Raw genomic sequence first — 23,532 nt, 5'->3', positions numbered from 1 at the left:
ATTATTCTCCTGTGTTTTGGCGGGCAGTCCTTCAGTCCGTGTATATCATGAAACATCAATTTGTTTAAAAGCGTTGTGGTTGAGGTGTACTTGCTTACTCCGCACCAACTTTTCCAAAAAACGGCTTCTGATTTTCGGTAATGTTGTTTTATATCTATTTCAAAAAGTTCATCGGTGTACGTCTCTAATCCGTAAGTTGAGGCTGGAAAAACAATTGAATTAAAGAGATGTTGTGCTGAGTTGAAGTTGACTTTCTGCAGATTTAGTTTCTGGTTTATTGAAGCTACTGATTGATAGGCTTTGTTCATTAGATGTCTTAGATGGTGACTGGGAGATAACGTGCTCGAAAAAATTACACCTAGATAACAGAAGGTGTTAGCAAATTCAACTTCTTTTTTCGATATATAGAATTTGTCATCGACAGCTAAGCGGCCACCTCTTCTAAATTTCATGCATTTTGTCTTGTTCACATTAATTTTCAAATAATTGACTTTCTGCAGATTTAGTTTCTGGTTTATTGAAGCTACTGATTGATAGGCTTTGTTCATTAGATGTCTTAGATGGTGACTGGGAGATAACGTGCTCGAAAAAATTACACCTAGATAACAGAAGGTGTTAGCAAATTCAACTTCTTTTTTCGATATATAGAATTTGTCATCGACAGCTAAGCGGCCACCTCTTCTAAATTTCATGCATTTTGTCTTGTTCACATTAATTTTCAAATAATTCCTGCTACAATACGTGTTCAGATTATTCAAACTTTTTTGTAGTTGGCCTTGGCTATGGCGCCCAAGTACTAAGTCATCATTGTAAAATATAACATCTAGACCCTTGCATTTAAATATAAATCAGCTATGAATAAACTAAACAAGAGTGGTGAGAGTTTGTCTCCTTGTGCTACTCCTGTTTTCTGTTCAATCTCGTTTGACAGGAATTCTCCATCAAGGATCTGCTGAAAGTTGCATTTTAGCACTGATTGTATTGTGTGTAGAATGTTCCCATGGAGCCCCATTTTGATCAGTTTTGTAAGCAGCAGGTTTCTATTCACGAAGTCGAAAGCTTTTTCGTAGTCAATGAAGCAGGCATAGTATTTGCCACTGCAGCTGATGTTATGCTTGATTGCTCTTTTTAAGTGCGAAACTGCGTCGATTGTTGACAGTTTGCGTCTAAAACCATATTGGCTTGGTGGTAAAATTTGATTTTTCTCGACCCATGATCGCAAACGCTGGTAAATGATACACGTGAACAACTTGTACACGCAACATAATAGGCTAATGCCTCTGTAGGAACTTGGTTCTGCTTTGCTCCTTTTGCCTTTGTACAGTGGTTTAATATATGATAACTTCCAAATTCGGGGTACATTATGCTCCGCAAAGCAGAGGTTAAATAAATGGAATACGTATCTTTGCATTGGATGAAAACCTAATTTAATAGTAGTGTTGGTTATTCCATCTGGTCCCGCTGCTTTACCAGCTTTTAACTTTGAAGCTTCATCGGTAATTTCTTCCAGTGTTATTGGATCATTCAAATACCCGGTATATTTCCAGTTTGGAAAACAATAATCGTGGTTTCCTAAGGTTTGCTCGTCTAGAAGTTTATCCGATATTTCGCCCTCAGCTTTAAATAGACCTTCGAAATATGATTCCCAAACTGGAATTGTAATTCCAGATACTGTTGTTAAAACTTGCTTTGATTTCAGAATTTTCCAAAATTCTCGCCTTTCCGATTCCGCTTTTCTGATTATGAAACTTTCGCGATCTATTTCATGCATCATTTTGTGTTTTCTGCAAAGTTTCTTAAAGGCTCTTTTCATTTTAAAGTAATCAGAATCTGCTTTATGTCACTGTCTGTATCCAGCTTTCAGCTGCTTATGCAATATTTACAGTTCTCTTTTGAACCATTTCGGTGATTTTCTTTCATGCATAACGGTTGCCAATTCTTGAATAGCTTTGGCGAATTCGTCATACGATGTGTCCAATGCGTTGCTATCGTGTGGATTTTGAACGCTTTTCATTCGTTCATTCAATTGTTCAATATCAAATTTACGCATTTGCTTCTTTCTGCTTTCAGCTATATCTTGTCTGTGTTTTAGATCAAAGCAGCAAGAAACTGGCTTGTGCTTTGTTAACAATGAATTGTTGATCTTTATCTCGTTAAAATGTTCTAGGAGTTCCTTGCTTACGAAAAACAAATCGATAACGCTTTTACCGTACTGAAACTCGTACGTTACCTCTTTAATATCGTTAACACAATGAAGATTCCAATTAATTAAAAATTCGCAAATTGAGTTGCCTCTTTCGGATGAGTCAAGTCTGCAATTGAAGTCGCCGCCCCAGGACCATACGTGCTTTGCCTTGACAGCATTGAAAAGCTTCGGTAAGTGCTTGATATATTGTCTCTAGATCTGTTTTTGGCGGAAAATATGCTACAATTATAATTAGGCTGAATTCTTTGATCTGCAATGCTAATAATTTATTGTTCTGATGGAGAACATTGCATGTAATTCTTAATTGTTTACTCAGTGCAATTGCTAAGCCGCTTTGCGGCCGCCCCTTCCCGCTTTTTATTGCCTTTGTGCAGAAGCATGTAAAACCAGGTATTTCGACTGAATTTATACTGAGAGTTTCTGTTAATAGCAAGATATCGTATGCGATTGCTTCACTTGTACACGTTGATAGTGTTCCTTTAGCACTTTCCACGTTCCATAAAAAAATTGTTAGTCACGATCCTCTGTTTTCAACGATTTGATTGCCTTTAATTTTGTACTTGGTGGAAGGATTCAGCAGTCTTTTCTCTTTTAATTCTGCCACCATTTTCTTTCTATTTTCTTGTTCGGTTTTTGTTAGATCGGGTTGTATAAATACGTAATTGAATCGTTCATTTTCTTTTAAGCATTTCGCTTTCTTTAGCAGGTCCCATTTCATTTTTTCTGTCTCGCACTTTATTCGAAGCAGCTGTTTGCCTTCTGTATTTTGTTTGCCAATTCTTTGACATTCAAATTTCACGTTTACTTTCAGGGACTCGGCAATTTCAGAAACAAGACGAATGTCAGATGCTTCAGTGTTCTCGCTGTCTGGCTTAGTCCCGAGGAGAAGCAGGTTCTTTGAGCGCTTCTTCTGTTCAAACTGTTCTTGGTTTACGCCGCTGACAACTTGGATGAAGCTCAGCTTCGATGGGACTGCATTAGAGCTGGACTGGTTTGTTTCTTTTATCTTATCTAATGACTGGGTTACTTCTTCTAGTTTTTCCGAGGCCTTCTCGTAGCTTTCTATTTGCTTCTTCAGCTTCTTTATTTCTTTGGCTGCACAGAAACCGCAAGTGAAATCTAGCAATTCCGTTTGTGCTTTCATTTCAAGAGTGTACACGCGAACATCAGTCCACATTCAGCAGTCATTTTGACATTCTACCGTTACTTGATAGCCTTTATTCGCCGGCATTTGCGCCTTGAGGACTGATAATTTCGAATAATTTATGACGTTACTGTACCCGAGTTCAATTTCGGCCAATAAGATTGAACAATGTTTCGGATTAAGTGATCTGTTTTCAAATTATTAGCATGTCACATGACAGATAATAAAGCTTGAGTTGAGGTAATAAAGCACAAATTTTAACGAAATGGTAATAACAAATTTTCGAATGCACTGCTTTTCTCAAATAATGGAAAAACAGTGTTATTTACAGTGCATTGACGCCGTGTGTTACGTTTGAAATTAACACAATTGCTGAGACAAAGTATTAATCAGTTTAATCTATTTAAAGATTCTAAACGTTTTTTTTATGATCAGAGAACCGACTGTTCTGTACGACTGATCTACTTTTGCAGGCAAACAATGTCAGAACCAATGCATCTGGCATGCAGAGTTTCTGCAGAGTACATAAGGGTTGTATCATCCGAAAACGTATACATTTCGAATTATTTGCAACTAGGAAAAAAATCGTTCTCATATATAATGAAAAGAAGAGGGCAGAGTATGAACCTTCGTGGCACACCGCTACTGATTACTTTGAACTATGAGAACGCTCCATCGATAAACGCACTCTGACGGTACAGGAAATAACTGCAAAACCAACTCAAAATGACTCCTGTCACGCCATTTTTTCCAGTTTCTCCATCATCGAATCGTGATTAACGGTATCGAATGCTTTTATTAAATCAATGAAAATACAAAACTATTTGGTTGACATGTTGAATTGTAGTTTCTCAAATATCTATGCGATTGCCAATTCCTCAATACATCAAGTTCGAAAGCCGAAATGTTTTTCATCGGTTTGCTTGCTCATAAAACTATATTATCTGGTATTCATAGCTCGCTCGAAGAATTTGCTAACTTCAGGCAAGATTGATACTGGTTGTTAATTGCTAACCTAAAACCTTGAGCATTTTTTAAAAAGCAATGTTACGCGTGCCTTTTTGACACCATCTGGAAAACTCCCTCGGGAAACTAAGAAAGCAATAAAGTCTGGAAAAACCACCGGAAGCAAAAACTTCGTTTCAGTTGACTTATTAGAAATAACTGAAATCACTTTTATCTCTACCTCTTCATCACCCACTGGAAAATGAAATATTGACGTTTCGGGTGGTGAAAACTGAATTTCCTCCATATCTGATCAAGTTTTTCCAGTTTGATGCCAGCAATTGTCGTGAAACACTTAGTGAACAAATCTGCTCGGTCTCACGATCATCAACAGTAGCGTCATTTTCGACTCGGAGTCAGATTTTTTTGTTCTCCCCCCGGTTTCTATATAATTCTTCAATGTCTCAGAAGACATTGCATATTTTCAATATTTTAGTACCTTATTGTTAAAATACCGACATTTTTTATTGGCGTCTAACCTGTTGACCACTTTCTTGGCCAATTTGAATTCCAAAATAATTTTGTTCAATTTTGTGAATTTAATATGTCTTCTATCTATTGTTTTCTGAACTTCCTTATCAAACCGTGGTACTATTTTCGAGAAAAAATTGGGTTTGTTGTTGTATAACTCTGGGTGAAACACATAAGAAAAAATTAGGAAGATTTCATGTCACCATTCGGCACATCACAATATTCTATACTAGAAAACTGTCATTCGAGAACAAGCAACACTTTGCTATGATCAGCTTCATTGAGGAAAACGCTAAAACTTAAGGATAGGTTGTAGTAATCGGACTAACTTCAATACTGAGAAAAAGATTTCTGTTACATTTTATATGATCAATCTTAGTAGACATTTTTTCACCGATCCGGATTGCTTCAGCAATGGTTTGTTCTACCACACCGTGATTTATCAGAACATTTGTGGACATTTTAGGTAGGCTGCCTTGCTTTAGTAGGTCGATATTCATATCAACATCTAAATGCCGGCAATCAATTTTTTCAGAGACTTTATTCTAGAAATATACCAAGGTCCACAACAAACTTCGCCCTAGAGTTAGATAGCTGTTTATTAACACAGCCCACAAAAACGCAAAGTCGATTGCTTCAAAAGGGTCGTTCTTTTCAGCAGGGAAAGGTTTCAGAATTCTGAGTCAATTACTTCCGCTTTAATAGAATCACACACTTATATAACAGTGCTCTGATGTTTGCTAATGTGACACTGGTTGAGAAATATGTAATTATCAATTTTGAAATAAGTTGCGTTCAAGTTTTCCAGCAACCAGGTCTTTGTGAGACAAATGGAGGTATATTTGAGGTTTTTGGTGATAAGATTTTGAATAAAACAAATTTTTTATTTAAAAACCGATTGTTATGGTTGTTATTGTTATTGTAAAAACCGATGGAAATTAGCATGGTTTTTTAAAGCGCTTTCGAAAATATAGGGATCATTGTTTGAATCATTCGCATCATATACAATACTCTTTCCATTCGCCAATTGGGCGGATTTGGTGGCAGGATCTCTCCTCAAAGAAAACAGTATTCTCATACGCAATGGTATGATATCATCATTGAAATAATTTTTGCTGATTGAGATTTCAGGATTTTCTTTATTCGCATCAATTCTGTTTTCTTCTCTCTTCGAGCAAAACAAGCAATCAAAAGTCGTTTACTGCCATTTCTGTAGGGGAGCAGATGACATACATTGATTTCGCTTCTTTTGATTTTTAGCCCACAGTAACCACCTTGATCACTTCTTCGTATGGATCCTCGATGCTAGCTCCATCATCGCACCCAACAATCCTCACATTGTGTTGCCTCCCGTTTTGCTATATTTCATCTGCCTTGAAACTTGCTTGTCCATCTAGCACCGAGGCGCCGCCTGATTGCTCCTCTCTGAGATCTTGCTGTGAGCACAGAACCCAAAAGGAATGGCGGTGCCAGAAAGTTTCTGGGGATTCGTTCTGGGAGCCAGATCCTCGACCAGATAAGGCACGCATTCCCGTCACCGCCATCACCAGTGCAATCCAACATATGGTAGCCTCCATTTTCTTCCACAGCTTGTTTGATTTCTTTGAATCGCGAATCATCGTTCAAGATTTTTCTCAACCTATTTAAAAACGGAGATATACTCCCATATTTACAACACTGAAACGTAACAACAAGGCCATTAAATTAAAAAAAGAATGGCTCATCCCGACACTGAGTGAAAATTGACTGGTCACAGGCTCTCCCAGCACTGCGACATCGTAAACCATTTCGTATTATCAACAAAATGAAAATATTACACTTAAACATCAGCTGAAAATTGTAAACAGAATATAGAAAAAACTGGAAAACAAACAACTAATGGCAAAAACTAGAGCCTGAAACTCAAAGGATGAAGCTCCTTAGAAGAAACCCGCCTTTAATCAAGATGACATGAATATCTTTTCGTTGCCGATGATGTAGGGCGTCCCGAACAACCTTAAACCCGAACACTGTTTAAGAGAATGCGAACTTTCAACTCACTTATCCCATTCTCTGTCAGAAACCAAACTAAAAAAAAACAAAATTCGGATCTTTTCCGTATGTGCCCCCCGTACGTTATGCAGCCCAGCAACAGATCACATAACATTACATCGTAGTTCATTATTTAAAAATTTGGAATGTGCGTCTGGGTGGCTCCCATCATTTGTGCTCTCCTAAAGAGTTCCATTCTCTGCATTACAGACTCAAGGACTTTTAGGCTGTTGATGCATCAATGGGAGCTATTGTTGACAAAGCTGGGCAGTTATTTTGGCCTATCTGCTTTCGCTATTATTTGTTTGTGTCTTAGTACTAACTGTCTTTTGTTTTACATTTTTCTCAGCTCATTTTTTGTTTCATTTTTTAATAGATTTGAACAGAACAAAACACGTAGTGACGGGAAGGAACCAGACCAACCAATACTCACCCAGTGTTGAATGAGGCATTTCTTAGTTTAAGTCTGCTTGTAGGCCTCGCTTTCGCTTTTTGAGCAACAGTTTTCCAGCGTTTTTAAACTTGGACGTCACAATAATTTTTGTTGGACCTTTACTTGCAATGTTTTTTAGCTTTAACTTCCATCATCTTCAGTTGTTGTTGAGTTAAGCGCAAATGCTGATCATGCAGATATCATTTAACAGATGTGCACAGATGTCGAGAATTTTAAAGTGTCTTTCGTGGGGGTATCTTCCTCTGGGACAACGGAATTTAGGTGCCCACTGAAATTTTTTTAACATGAACATAATGACGTCATCATTACTGGGTCCCAACAACAGCTCCGAAGGCAGTGGCATCACAAATCATGCTTTTACTTAGACTGAATGATTTCTTTTTAATAACAAAGCGTCCAACCATCTTGATGATCCACTTTTTCTTATTAGGTCAAGTGAACAAATCAGTTTCTCCTTCAAATCGTTTTTATATGTCGTGGTTTTCGATTTCATATAGATCTCGTTTTTGTATTTTCATTTAATATAAGGTATTTTGTTGATTTAGTTTGGCTCCGGGCAGGAAACAATTTGAAGGAAGTGAAAACTGCTCTTATCGATTGTATTGATTAAAACGGACTTCAACTTTAAGAATGTTTAGGCCACCCTTCCTTATTGGCAACCAAAAGATATTCCGGTATTTTGGATTGTAGTTGAGGTTCTCTACTGGAAATGGTAGCAGCTCATTGTTGACTGGTTTCTCATTTTTTTTTAAAAAAAGTCTTCTGCATTAGGTATCATGAGAGATAATATTGTCAATGCACTCAGAAACGACAGGGTGACGGTAAAATATTAAGTTGAGGTGAAAAATAGTTTCAATTTAAAGTGTGTTAAAACACAAGATATTGTGAGCAGCCGTAGTAGTCCCTTGCTATGGTCGTTACTGTTAGAGCAAGCTCACTGTCAAGAGCCCTAAACAACCAGAAACCCAATTTGGATGAGCTGGCGGTGGAATAGTCAGAACATGTCTGCAGCGACGGAAGAATCTGCATCTATCCCGAAGCTAAGAACCCCGAAAACGCCTGAAATTGACAGTCCAAAATTTTTACTACAACGAAAAGTTTATAGTGTGGTACGACAAGATTAACAACACGATCACTCAATGCCCGAAAAAACCAACCCCCGATCAACTGCAGTGCTTCTTAACGAAGTACAGCCCCAAGGCATCGTTTAGTGCGACGGAGCTGACAGCATTCCTACTGATCTGAAAACGCCTCAAATCCCAGTTGTTCACGTGCAGTGTTGAAGATCTCATCTCAAATCTGAAGAGAAAAGACCTTAATACTTGGCCATTTGTCAAGAAATCCACCAGAACCAGGACATTGAATTGAATTCTCTTGAAATTGTTGTCAACAACGGTTCCAGCCTCCGACATCTTTTGCAGAGAAACTGAAATGCAAACAAGAAGCAACGGAAAGCAAAGAGCAAGATAATAGACGATGAAAACGATGAAAACCGGATTCTGAATAAAAAGAGATTTTCTTTGTTGCCTGGAAGTAACCTCAAGAGACCGGATTTTGTTGTCTAGACTCTTGTTCAAAGTTTCATAATATTAATTCTGAGTTATTTAATACAAAAAGAGACTGCATTTTTTGTCTATCCGCTGATCATAGAGGTTACCCTTTCAACTGACTTCTATCTTCACATTTTTTCCCCATTGAACCCAAGTCACTGAAAATTGTGACCAAAAATTTTGCCGCTTGCAAAAAAGTGATTATCGCAAGTGCAATGAAATACACCTGCTTGTGATTCAAGGTTCAGATGGATCTAGAGCCAAGCTGTACAGGGCCATCACAAGCTGCCGTCAACGGCATCAAAGAGATGGGACAGCTTGCAATGCTTCTCTGCAACAATTGTGTGAGCGACAACGAAAGTAATTCCTTCATACGATGCCGGATCATTGAGAAGATGAACAGAAAGCAGAATTTGTAGCAGAAAAACAGAATTTAACTGGATGCTTGAAAACAATGGAATACCGTCTGACGAACTGTGTGGACACAAAAGTAGATTGTGCCGTCAAAGAAACGTGCGAAAAAGTAGAAAAAAGCTACGCGGAGATAACAGACGTTCATCCGACGCAAAGATCAACCCTTCGGGCGTGATTGACAGAACTGGATCACAACAACCGGAAAAGCATGCGCATACAAGGGGTCGAAGAGGACCTCGAGACAATGAGAACCGAAGATTTTGTCCCACTTCGGAAGCGGTGAACGAAATATTATAACGCGTTTGTGTCCCATCCCAGGTAACATAATCGAGAAAACTTTGCAAGATAAACAAAACGAGAGGCAAACCCAGAACACTGATGCCAAATCTGTCGATTGAACATGAGGCGAGACTGGTCTTAGCTGATGCAGCTGAAAAAACTCCTTACTGAACGGCAAATGCGCGTTTGTCCTGCCTGCTTTATCAAAAGATGACGCTCAGAAAGCAGACATCTGTCTCAAAAAAGAAGAGAGCTACTGGTACTCGTTTTACCACTTGAAAAGCTGCAGATTTGCAACTTGTAGCTATTTAACAATGATGTGAAGTTTAAAAAACAGGAAGCGGTCAACCAAAACTGATTAGGTTTCCAAGACGTTCTTCACTTAAATGCCCGAAGATTGGTCAGGCTCGAACGCAAAATGAAGTTCACAAAGGCTATTAATTTAACTGATTACAACATAATTAGCTTAATAGTTAACTGGCGGAACAAAAATACCATAGCATCTGAATAGCTGCTGGACAACTATCTATTCTACTGCGCTGACCGGACAAAAGAGGGCGATAAATACTCCCATGGTAATTCTAACGGCTTTTCAAAACACCATCAACTCTGATCTAAAGAAAACCAATCAAACTGATTGCTCGGTGACATGTAAAGATGAAATCAACCAACAAGCGATAATCTTTTTTGCATTTTACAACTCCCGAAAGGAAGACTTCGGGAAACCGTTAGCGGCATTGCCGAAGAAAAAGACAATTCTCAGTTTTGGCGACATAAATTTTCCAGAAACTAATTCGAATGGCTTTACCAGTAAAGAGGACGACGAACAGACTGTCCTTTAGTTGTTTGACAAGGCTATAGGTCAACAAGCTGTAGACTTCTCTACTCGCGCGGGCAGCATCTTGGATGTAGATGTCTTTAAAAACTGTATCTGTTTTACCAGCCCTGAAAAGGCGGATATTAATGGCGTAATTGGTGAAAAAATGCTCAAATCTGATAGTGCGAGGACAGGGATCCGTTCCAAGACGTTCAGACCATTGATTGCGGCCCGCTTCTAATATTAAAGATCTGAGAAATTTGATGAGCAACAAACAAAGCTGAACAGGGCAACTAAACAACCGTCTCAAAAAGACAAATAAAGTCCTGCATAGCATCAGCCCAAATGTGGCGCACAAAGTAAAGACCTTTGTAAAGATGGGACTATACAAATTTCTCGTACTACCGGTGCTACTATAGGGATTGAATGCTCAGAGTCCCACAAAATTAGACCTGACGAATCTGGAGAAACTCAAGTGGAAGACTGTCAAGTGGTTCTGAGGACCGCAGGACAGATATAAAAGTTAAATCAAATTTGTGAATTTCCTCATACCATTTCCTCATGTATCGTTTTTACTAGCCCTGAAGAGGACATTAAAAAATACTACAGCTGCTCAGTCCACATAAACATCAAGCTCCTACGAGAATGTCCGAACCTCGAAGAAAAGCCACTAGTAGAAAACTTCAGAAACTTTCACACAGCTGATAATGCACAATTGGATGATCTCCATGAATGGATTGAACTCAAACCCAATTGCCACACAAACATCAACAGAATGTTCGAAGAGCTATACGACTTCTTTGACTCCCTGATCAACCCAAACGTTTACAGTGTCATTACAGGCCAGTGTCATTACAGGCCAGTGGAAAATTACAGCCCAGTGTTATTACCAAACATCGAAAGCAAATAATTTGAGAAGTGTGTATACAAATTAGTTCCTCTACTCAGATTTCTCAAAAACTTTGGTCCGCTTCTCTTCTTCTGCATCTTCATCAGTGATATGCCAGAAGTAATCCAATTTAGTGGGTCTTTTTGTCACAAAAAAATTCATGATACCGGCAAGAACAGAGTCGAGGTCCAAGAGGATATCGAATTGATTGACGGTTGGGCCAATTTAAACATAGCGTAATTGGCGAAAGAAAAGTGCTCAAATCTCATAGTGCGAGGACAAGGATCCGTTCCAAGACGTTCAGACCATTAATTGCGGCCCGCTTCTAATATTAAAGATCTGAGAAATATGATGAGCAACAAGCAAAGCTGAACAGGGCAACTAAACAACCGTCTCAAAAAGACAAATAAAGTCCTGCATAGCATCAGCCCCAATGTGGCGCACAAAGTAAAGACCTTTGTAAAGATGGGACTATACAAATTTCTCGTACTACCGGTGCTACTATAGGGATTGAATTCTCCGAGTCCCACAAAATTAGACCTGACGAATCTGGAGAAACTCAAGTGGAAGGCTGTCAAGTGGTTCTGAGGACCGCAGGACAGATATAAAAGTTAAATCAAATTTGTGAATTTCCTCATACCATTTCCTCATGTATCGTATTTACTAGCCCTGAAGAGGACATTAAAAAATACTACAGCTGCTCAGTCCACATAAACATCAAGCTCCTACGAGAATGTCCGAACCTCGAAGAAAAGCCACTGCTAGAAAACTTCAGAAACTTTCACACAGCTGATCATGCACAATTGGATGATCTCCATGAATGGATTGAACTCAAACCCAATTGCCACACAAACATCAACAGAATGTTCGAAGAGCTACACGACTTCTTTGACTCCCTGATCAACCCAAACGTTTACAGTGTCATTACAGGCCAGTGTCATTACAGGCCAGTGGAAAATTACAGCCCAGTGTTATTACCAAACATCGAAAGCAAATAATTTGAGAAGTGTGTATACAAAGTAGTTCCTCTACTCAGATTTCTCAAAAACTTTGGTCCGCTTCTCTTCTTCTGCATCTTCATCAGTGATATGCCAGAAGTAATCCAATTTAGTGGGTCTTTTTGTCACAAAAAAATTTATGATACCGGCAAGAACAGAGTCGAGGTCCAAGAGGATATCGAATTGATTGACGGTTGGGCCAATTTAAACATAGCGTAATTGGCGAAAGAAAAGTGCTCAAATCTCATAGTGCGAGGACAAGGATCCGTTCCAAGACGTTCAGACCATTAATTGCGGCCCGCTTCTAATATTAAAGATCTGAGAAATATGATGAGCAACAAACAAAGCTGAACAGGGCACATAAACAACCGTCTCAAAAAGACAAATAAAGTCCTGCATTGCATCAGCCCAAATGTGCCGCACAAAGTAAAGACCTTTGTAAAGATGGGACTATACAAATTTCTCGTACTACCGGTGCTACTATAGGGATTGAATTTTCCGAGTCCCACAAAATTAGACCTGACGAACCTGGAGAAACTCAAGTGGAAGGCTGTCAAGTGGTTCTGAGGACCGCAGGACAGATATAAAAGTTAAATCAAATTTGTGAATTTCCTCAAACCATTACCTCATGTATCGTTTTTACTAGCCCTGAAGAGGACATTAAAAAATACTACAGCTGCTCAGTCCACTTAGTCATCAAGCTCCTATTAGAATGTCCGAACCTCGAAGAAAAGCCACTGCTAGAAAACTTCAGAAACTTTCACACAGCTGATCATGCACAATTGGATGATCTCCATGAACGGATTGAACTCAACCCCAATTGCCACACAAACATCAACAGAATGTTCAAAGAGCTATACGACTTCTTTGACTACCTGATCGACTCAAACGTTTACAGTGTCATTACAGGCCAGTGTCATTACAGGTCAGTGGAAAATTACAGCCCAGTGTTATTACCAAACATCGAAAGCAAAGAATTTGAGAAGTGTGTATACAAAGTAGTTCCTCTACTCGGATTTCTCAAAAACTTTGGTCCGCTTCTCTTCTTCTGCATCTTCATCAGTGATATGCCAGAAGTAATCCAATTTAGTGGGTCTTTTTGTCGCAGACAAATTATAATACCGGCGAGACCAGAGTCGAGGCCCATGAGGATATAAAATTGATTGAAGGTTGGCCTATTTTAACATGGCGTAATTGGCGAAAAGCAAAAGCTCAAATCTGATAGTGCGAGGACAAGGATCCGTTCTAAAACGTTCAGACCATTAATTGCGGCCCGCTTCTAAACTTAAAGATCTGAGAAATATGATGAGCAACAAACGAAGCTGAACAGGGTACATAAACAACCGTCTCAAAAAGACAAATAAAGTCCTGCATAGCATCAGCCCAAATGTGGCGCACAAAGTAAAGACCTTTGTAAAAAAGGGACTATACATATTTCTCGTACTACCGGTGCTACTATAGGGATTGAATTCTCCGAGTCCCACAAAATTAGACCTGACGAACCTGGAGGAACTCAAGTGGAAGGCTGTCAAGTGGTTCTGAGGACCGCAGGACAGATATAAAAGTCAAATCAAACTTGTGAATTTCCTCATACCAATTCCTCATGTATCGTTTTTACTAGCCCTGAAGAGGACATTAAAAAAGTCTACAGCTGCTCAGTCCACATAGTCATCAAGCTCCTACGAGAATGTCCGAACCTCGAAGAAAAGCCACTGCTAGAAAACATCAGAAACTTTCACAGAGCTGATCATGCACAATTGGATGATCTCCATGAACGGATTGAACTCAACCCCAATTGCCACACAAACATCAACAGAATGTTCAAAGAGCTAGACGACTTCTTTGACTACCTGATCGACTCAAACGTTTACAGTGTCATTACAGGCCAGTGTCATTACAGTTCAGTGGAAAATTACAGCCCAGTGTTATTACCAAACATCGAAAGCAAAGAATTTGAGAAGTGTGTATACAAAGTAGTTCCTCTACTCGGATTTCTCAAAAACTTTGGTCCGCTTCTCTTCTTCTGCATCTTCATCAGTGATATGCCAGAAGTAATCCAATTTAGTGGGTCTTTTTGTCGCAGACAAATTATAATACCGGCGAGACCAGAGTCGAGGCCCATGAGGATATAAAATTGATTGAAGGTTGGCCTATTTTAACATGGCGTAATTGGCGAAAAGCAAAAGCTCAAATCTGATAGTGCGAGGACAAGGATCCGTTCTAAAACGTTCAGACCATTAATTGCGGCCCGCTTCTAAACTTAAAGATCTGAGAAATATGATGAGCAACAAACGAAGCTGAACAGGGTACATAAACAACCGTCTCAAAAAGACAAATAAAGTCCTGCATAGCATCAGCCCAAATGTGGCGCACAAAGTAAAGACCTTTGTAAAAAAGGGACTATACAAATTTCTCGTACTACCGGTGCTACTATAGGGATTGAATTCTCCGAGTCCCACAAAATTAGACCTGACGAACCTGGAGGAACTCAAGTGGAAGGCTGTCAAGTGGTTCTGAGGACCGCAGGACAGATATAAAAGTCAAATCAAACTTGTGAATTTCCTCATACCAATTCCTCATGTATCGTTTTTACTAGCCCTGAAGAGGACATTAAAAAAGTCTACAGCTGCTCAGTCCACATAGTCATCAAGCTCCTACGAGAATGTCCGAACCTCGAAGAAAAGCCACTGCTAGAAAACATCAGAAACTTTCACAGAGCTGATCATGCACAATTGGATGATCTCCATGAACGGATTGAACTCAACCCCAATTGCCACACAAACATCAACAGAATGTTCAAAGAGCTAGACGACTTCTTTGACTACCTGATCGACTCAAACGTTTACAGTGTCATTACAGGCCAGTGTCATTACAGTTCAGTGGAAAATTACAGCCCAGTGTTATTACCAAACATCGAAAGCAAAGAATTTGAGAAGTGTGTATACAAAGTAGTTCCTCTACTCAGATTTCTCAAAAACTTTGGTCCGCTTCTCTTCTTCTGCATCTTCATCAGTGATATGCCAGAAGTAATCCAATTTAGTGGGTCTTTTTGTCGCAGAAAAACTTATGATACCGGCAAGAACAGAGTAGAGGTCCAAGAGGATATCGAAATGATTGACGGTTGGGCCAATTTAAACATAGCGTAATTGGCGAAAGAAAAGTGCTCAAATCTGATAGTGCGAGGACAAGGATCCGTTCTAAAACGTTCAGACCATTAATTGCAGCCCGCTTCTAAACTTAAAGATCTGAGAAATATGATGAGCAACAAACAAAGCTGAACAGGGCACATAAACAACCGTCTCAAAAAGACAAATAAAGTCCTGCATAGCATCAGCCCCAATGTGGCGCACAAAGTAAAGACCTTTGTAAAGATGGGACTATACAAATTTCTCGTACTACCGGTGCTACTATAGGGATTGAATTGTCCGAGTCCCACAAAATTAGACCTGACGAACCTGGAGAAACTCAAGTGGAAGGCTGTCAAGTGGTTCTGAGGACCGCAGGACAGATATAAAAGTCAACTCAAATTTGTGAATTTCCTCATACCACTTCTTCATGTATCGTTTTTACTAGCCCTGAAGAGGACAATAAAAAAGGCTACAGCTGCTCAGTCCACATAGTCATCAAGCTCCTACGAGAATGTCCGAACCTCGATGAAAAGCCACTGCTAGAAAACGTCAGAAACTTTCACACAGCTGATCATGCACAATTGGATGATCTCCATGATTGGACTGAACTCAACCCCAATGGCCACACAAACATCAACAGAATGTTCGAAGAGCTATGCGACTTCTTCGACTCCCTGATTGACCCAAACATCCCCCAACGGTCCAGACATCAACAACCACTACCACCGTGCATTACTCCCAATAAAAAATTGCTTCTTCAGGTGAAACGCAGACGCTACCGAAAGACTAAAGAACATCGTAAGGATTTCTGCTGAGCTCGAAAATACACACAATCAGGACAAAGTGATGTCCACATGAGAGATTAATAAACAATTGAAAAGTCTAAACAAATCGCCCAGCCTCTCCAATTTCCTAACCAATAACGAACAATCAGCATCAACCACAGTGGCAAGATTCAACATTGTAAACGAGGTTTTCCAGACTGTGTACTCAACCAAAAAACTGTAAATTAGACTAGACAGAGCCGAAGAGCCAAACTTTGACGAACTTTAATGACTCAAGGAAAAACACCTACCACATCTTCGGAGAACTTGACATCACAAAGTCACGAGGCCCTAATGGCTACCCTCCCATCCTCTTTTAGGAGACCTTTCAGGAGAACGCCAACAGAATGAGCCTAACTCTGCACAAAATCACGAGAAAAATCAAATGTCTCAAAACATTCGGCAATCACACCCATATTCAAAAATTTCAAAAAAAGCTGGTAGAAAATTACAGTCCAGTGTCATTACCAAACATCGAAAGCAAATACTTTAAGCAGTGTGTATACAAAGTACTTCCTCTACTCAGATTTCTCAAAAACTTTGGTCTGCCTCTTTTTTTCTGCATCTTCATCAATGATATTCCAGAAATAATCCAATTTAGTAGATCTTTTTTTTCGCAGACAAATTATAATACCGGCGAGACCAGAGTCGAGGTCCATGAGGATATAAAATTGATTGAAGGTTGGCCTATTTTAACATGGCGTAATTGGCGAAAAGCAAAAGCTCAAATCTGATAGTGCGAGGACAAGGATCCGTTCTAAAACGTTCAGACCATTAATTGCGGCCCGCTTCTAAACTTAAAGATCTGAGAAATATGATGAGCAACAAACAAAGCTGAACAGAGCACATAAACAACCGTCTCAAAAAGACAAATAAAGTCCTGAATGGCATCAGCCCCAATGTGGCGCACAAAGTAAAGACCTTTGTAAAGATGGGACTATACAATATTCTCGTACTACCGGTGCTACTATAGGGATGGAATTGTCCGAGTCCCACAAAATTAGACCTGACGAACCTGGAGAAACTCAAATGGAAGGCTGTCAAGTGGTTCTGAGGACCGCAGGACAGATATAAATGTCAACTCAAATTTGTGAATTTCCTCATACCATTTCCTCATGTATCGTTTTTACTAGCCCTGAAGAGGACATTAAAAAAGTCTACAGCTGCTCAGTCCACATAGTCATCAAGCTCCTACGAGAATGTCCGAATCTCGAAGAAAAGCCACCACTAGAAAACTTCAGAAACTTTCACACAGCTGATCATGCACAATTGGATGATCTCCATGAATGGATTGAACTCAAACCCAATTGCCACACAAACATCAACAGAATGTTCGAAGAGCTATACGACTTCTTTGACTCCCTGATCGACCCAAACGTTTACAGTGTCATTATAGGCCAGTGTCGTTACAGGACAGTGAAAAATTACAGCCCAGTGTTATTACCAAACATCGAAAGCAATTAATTTGAGAAGTGTGTATACAAAGTAGTTCCTCTACTCAGATTTCTCAAAAACTTTGGTCCGCTTCTCTTCTTCTGCATCTTCATCAGTGATATGCCAGAAGTAATCCAATTTAGTGGGTCTTTTTGTCGCAGAAAAACTTATGATACCGGCAAGAACAAATTCGAGGTCCAAGAGGATATCGAATTGATTGACGGTTGGGCCAATTTAAACATAGCGTAATTGGCGAAAGAAAAGTGCTCAAATCTGATAGTGCGAGGACAAGGATCAGTTCTAAAACGTTCAGACCATGAATTGCAGCCCGTTTCTAAACTTAAAGATCTGAAAAATATGATGAGCAACAAACAAAGCTGAACAGGGCACATAAACAACCGTCTCAAAAAGACAAATAAAATCCTGCATAGCATCAGCCCAAATGTGGCGCACAAAGTAAAGACCTTTGTAAAGATGGGACTATACAAATTTCTCGTCTTACCGGTGCTACTATAGGGATTGAATTCTCCGAGTCCCACAAAATTAGACCTGACGAACCTGGAGAAACTCAAGTGGAAGGCTGTCAAGTGGTTCTGAGGACCGCAGGACAGATATAAAAGTCAACTCAAATTTGTGAATTTCCTCATACCATTTCGTCATGTATCGTTTTTACTAGCCCTGAAGAGGACATTAAAAAAGTCTACAGCTGCTCAGTCCACATAGTCATCAAGCTCCTACGAGAATGTCCGAACCTCGGAGAAAAGCCACTGCTAGAAAACTTCAGAAACTTTCACACAGCTGATCATGCACAATTGGATGATCTCCATGAACGGATTGAACTCAACCCCAATTGCCACACAAACATCAACAGAATGTTCGAAGAGCTAGACGACTTCTTTGACTACCTGATCGACTCAAACGTTTACAGTGTCATTACAGGCCAGTGTCATTACAGTTCAGTGGAAAATTACAGCCCAGTGTTATTACCAAACATCGAAAGCCAATAATTTGAGAAGTGTGTATACAAAGTAGTTCCTCTACTCAGATTTCTCAAAAACTTTGGTCCGCTTCTCTTCTTCTGCATCTTCATCAGTGATATGCCAGAAGTAATCCAATTTAGTGGGTCTTTTTGTCGCAGAAAAACTTATGATACCGGCAAGAACAAATTCGAGGTCCAAGAGGATATCGAATTGATTGACGGTTGGGCCAATTTAAACATAGCGTAATTGGCGAAAGAAAAGTGCTCAAATCTGATGGTGCGAGGACAAGGATCAGTTCTAAAACGTTCAGACCATTAATTGCAGCCCGTTTCTAAACTTAAAGATCTGAAAAATATGATGAGCAACAAACAAAGCTGAACAGGGCACATAAACAACCGTCTCAAAAAGACAAATAAAATCCTGCATAGCATCAGCCCAAATGTGGCGCACAAAGTAAAGACCTTTGTAAAGATGGGACTATACAAATTTCTCGTCTTACCGGTGCTACTATAGGGATTGAATTCTCCGAGTCCCACAAAATTAGACCTGACGAACCTGGAGAAACTCAAGTGGAAGGCTGTCAAGTGGTTCTGAGGACCGCAGGACAGATATAAAAGTCAACTCAAATGTGTGAATTTCCTCATACCATTTCGTCATGTATCGTTTTTACTAGCCCTGAAGAGGACATTAAAAAAGTCTACAGCTGCTCAGTCCACATAGTCATCAAGCTCCTACGAGAATGTCCGAACCTCGGAGAAAAGCCACTGCTAGAAAACTTCAGAAACTTTCACACAGCTGATCATGCACAATTGGATGATCTCCATGAATGGATTGAACTCAAACCCAATTGCCATACAAACATCAAAAGAATGTTCGAAGAGCTATACGACTTCTTTGACTCCCTGATCGACCCAAACGTTTACAGTGTCATTACAGGCCAGTGTCATTACAGGCCAGTGGAAAGTTACAGCCCAGTGTTATTACCAAACATCGAAAGCCAATAATTTGAGAAGTGTGTATACAAAGTAGTTCCTCTACTCAGATTTCTCAAAAACTTTGGTCCGCTTCTCTTCTTCTGCATCTTCATCAGTGATATGCCAGAAGTAATCCAATTTAGTGGGTCTTTTTGTCGCAGAAAAACTTATGATACCGGCAAGAACAAATTCGAGGTCCAAGAGGATATCGAATTGATTGACGGTTGGGCCAATTTAAACATAGCGTAATTGGCGAAAGAAAAGTGCTCAAATCTGATAGTGCGAGGACAAGGATCAGTTCTAAAACGTTCAGACCATTAATTGCAGCCCGTTTCTAAACTTAAAGATCTGAAAAATATGATGAGCAACAAACAAAGCTGAACAGGGCACATAAACAACCGTCTCAAAAAGACAAATAAAATACTGCATAGCATCAGCCCAAATGTGGCGCACAAAGTAAAGACCTTTGTAAAGATGGGACTATACAAATTTCTCGTCTTACCGGTGCTACTATAGGGATTGAATTCTCCGAGTCCCACAAAATTAGACCTGACGAACTTGGAGAAACTCAAGTGGAAGGCTGTCAAGTGGTTCTGAGGACCGCAGGACAGATATAAAAGTCAACTCAAATTTGTGAATTTCCTCATACCATTTCGTCATGTATCGTTTTTACTAGCCCTGAAGAGGACATTAAAAAAGTCTACAGCTGCTCAGTCCACATAGTCATCAAGCTCCTACGAGAATGTCCGAACCTCGGAGAAAAGCCACTGCTAGAAAACTTCAGAAACTTTCACACAGCTGATCATGCACAATTGGATGATCTCCATGAATGGAGTGAACTCAAACCCAATTGCCATACAAACATCAAAAGAATGTTCGAAGAGCTATACGACTTCTTTGACTCCCTGATCGACCCAAACGTTTACAGTGTCATTACAGGCCAGTGTCATTACAGGCCAGTGTCATTACAGGCCAGTGGAAAGTTACAGCCCAGTGTTATTACCAAACATCGAAAGCCAATAATTTGAGAAGTGTGTATACAAAGTAGTTCCTCTACTCAGATTTCTCAAAAACTTTGGTCCGCTTCTCTTCTTCTGCATCTTCATCAGTGATATGCCAGAAGTAATCCAATTTAGTGGGTCTTTTTGTCGCAGAAAAATATATGATACCGGCAAGAACAGAGTAGAGGTCCAAGAGGATATCGAAATGATTGACGGTTGGGCCAATTTAAACATAACGCAATTGGCGAAAGAAAAGTGCTCAAATCTGATAGTGCGAGGACAAGGATCCGTTCTAAAACGTTCAGACCATTAATTGCAGCCCACTTCTAAACTTAAAGATCTGAGAAATATGATGAGCAACAAACAAAGCTGAACAGGGCACATAAACAACCGTCTCAAAAAGACAAATAAAGTCCTGCATAGCATCAGCCCCAATGTGGCGCACAAAGTAAAGACCTTTGTAAAGATGGGACTATACAAATTTCTCGTACTACCGGTGCTACTATAGGGATTGAATTGTCCGAGTCCCACAAAATTAGACCTGAAGAACCTGGATAAACTCAAGTGGAAGGCTGTCAAGTGGTTCTGAGGACCGCAGGACATACATAAAAGTCAACTCAAATTTGTGAATTTCCTCATACCATGTATCTACAAATAAACATCCAGCTCTTACCTTCACAATTGGTGGGCGAGGAAAACGAATAGTTTGACCTGGCAGAAATCAATGAAGCTCGAATACAAAAGACAGAAACCTTCAGTGTGAGAAAAACGAGAACTGAGGAAATGAGAGGAGAGTTTATCTTCGAAAACTTCAGAATAGCAAGCAGAATTGATAATGCAATCATTTTTTAGAGGCAGAAGGCCTAAAAGTTGAAATCCGAAGTTAATGTTGAAATATGTCGACGAAGTGTTCAATGAACTGAATTGCTGCACTTGGCAACTCTGCTGCAATTGCCAAAATTGTAGAAACACATGGAAAAAGTTTTAAGAAGCTTCAAGGAAAAGCAACCACAAAATTCTGACATGAAAGGCCAGTTTTTTAACAAAAAATTTTTTGTCTGAAATGTCTCTCTGCAAAACTCTTTTTTTATTATCTGAAATTATTAAACTAACTGATAGTCTACAACCGTCAACTACTTCAAGTCCTTCATAGTTGAAATTTTCGTATTCTTTTTCAAAAAGATATTCTTTGACAAAAAAGTGACTCGTGCCAAAATGAAAACCTATTGCCAGACCATAATTTTTAAAAAGTAAAACAAATTTCTTAAGCTATCAAGGGAGCAGAAAGCATTAGCGTTGTCCGCATAAAGCTATTAAACAGTAAATTGATTGTCAAGAATTTCTTTTATGGTGTTATAGCGATCTCATACAGCGAAACTGCAAGAGAATTGCCTTGGATTGCACCGTCCTGAGAGTATCGTTCTTCTGTTAAGAAACGTACTTGATGGATCACGACATGAACAACATGTGGGATGACAGAAGGAGGTTATAATTTGAAAATCTTTCTAAAACAAGGTGCCAGTTGAGAAAACTGAAGTAATTTTTGCGACAATAGTCGGGATTGCTACCAAATTTGTATGACTAAACGAATCTCAACGATTGAATGGCCCGAACAGTTCCTGCCTTTTGTAGTTTCTGATTGCCACCTAATATCTTAACGTCTGATTTGACGCTCTCTACAACGTTTTTTCCAATAAATTGACAGAGAACATCCACTATTTGTTATCAACTGTACACTTGGTTCGTTCAAAGGAGCTACCAGTGGACATGAACTATTATATATAAAAAGGACCTCAAAAAGGAAATTGTTATTTTTATTGCTATTTTTAAGTAATTTTTTGTAGATCAGTGGATGCCGATTTGCCCAAAAAACTAGGCCATTTGTTGATGTCAAAGCCGGAATGGCAACGAGAACCATGCTTCTTCTTTGTAGGTTTTATAACTATTCAGGTATTAAATTTCACAAAAAGGGACATATGGTATGGCATATCTTTTGAATGGTATGTTCCAACAAGCTAACTCAGATTTGTTTTGAGGAGTTATGGATGTAATTGACGTAATAAATTAATCACTCTTGCCCGGTTGATTTTTATACATATGGGAAAGGACCCTACCTTTCGCTTTTTCGGTAAGATATCAAACATTGAAAATTTTTTCTGTCGAACTGCTTCTGTTCGTCAACTTCATGGTAATAATCAGAAGATCATTTCTCAATAGTTCTACTCGTTCATTCCTGGATTGCTCTTTTTTCTATTAAAATAACCGTTTTGAAATGGTTTTGTCGTTTGAAAAAGTCATCCTCTGTTCTTGTTCTCGCATTTCTGCGTTAGAATTCTTTGAGGAGGCAAACAGGATTTCATTCAAGGTATTGTTGAGTTGAAAACCAGCTTGTTAATGGTAGAGTGATAAAATATTGCTCTCCCTTAATTAACTTGATAAAAGATATTCTTCATGAGCTCTAAATTGTTTTCCTCGATATAAAACCAAAAACTAATTGAGTGAGAACAAGTTCCCAAAATGCTTGTTGAGTCTTAGTCTTTTCATTTGCGTGGCTTAAAATTGCTCCTCTGAAAGGTTTAGAGTTGCTTTTGTTTCGCAGCCAAAGCAGCAAATGTCTTATGACGTGTTAATAAGTGGTCCGCTAGAAACTCCAAACTTCTCCACCTCGAAGATGGTTTGAAATTTCGAGCTGTGTGACTTTTCTTAAATTACTGGCTCAAAATTATGTAAGTGAGACTCTTGGTACTCTATAAACATATGGTTTTTGACGATTGAGCTTCAACATGTGGGTTATCAAAAAAAATATAGACCCAACAGAAAGAGAAATGTATGCCATCTCACCAGAAGCAAATGAATCAGAGATTGAAGATTTCGGAAATAATTTGACTAGTTGGATGATTAGAAACACTATATAATTTACATAAAAATGTTAA

The 23,532-nt window shown here is 39.2% G+C and overlaps 1 protein-coding gene across 4 annotated transcripts in view; it reads left to right on the top strand.

The window, feature by feature from the left end:
* LOC142354268 (uncharacterized) overlaps window positions 1-23,532 on the top strand; it is a 301,959-nt gene that overhangs the window by 119,528 nt on the left and 158,899 nt on the right. The gene's annotated exons all lie outside the window — the stretch shown is intronic.

Source organism: Convolutriloba macropyga, chromosome 15 (genome assembly GCF_964194025.1).
Source record: "Convolutriloba macropyga chromosome 15, txConMacr16.3, whole genome shotgun sequence".
NCBI lineage: Eukaryota > Metazoa > Xenacoelomorpha > Acoela > Convolutidae > Convolutriloba > Convolutriloba macropyga.
This window is presented reverse-complemented; position numbering and strand designations above follow the sequence as displayed.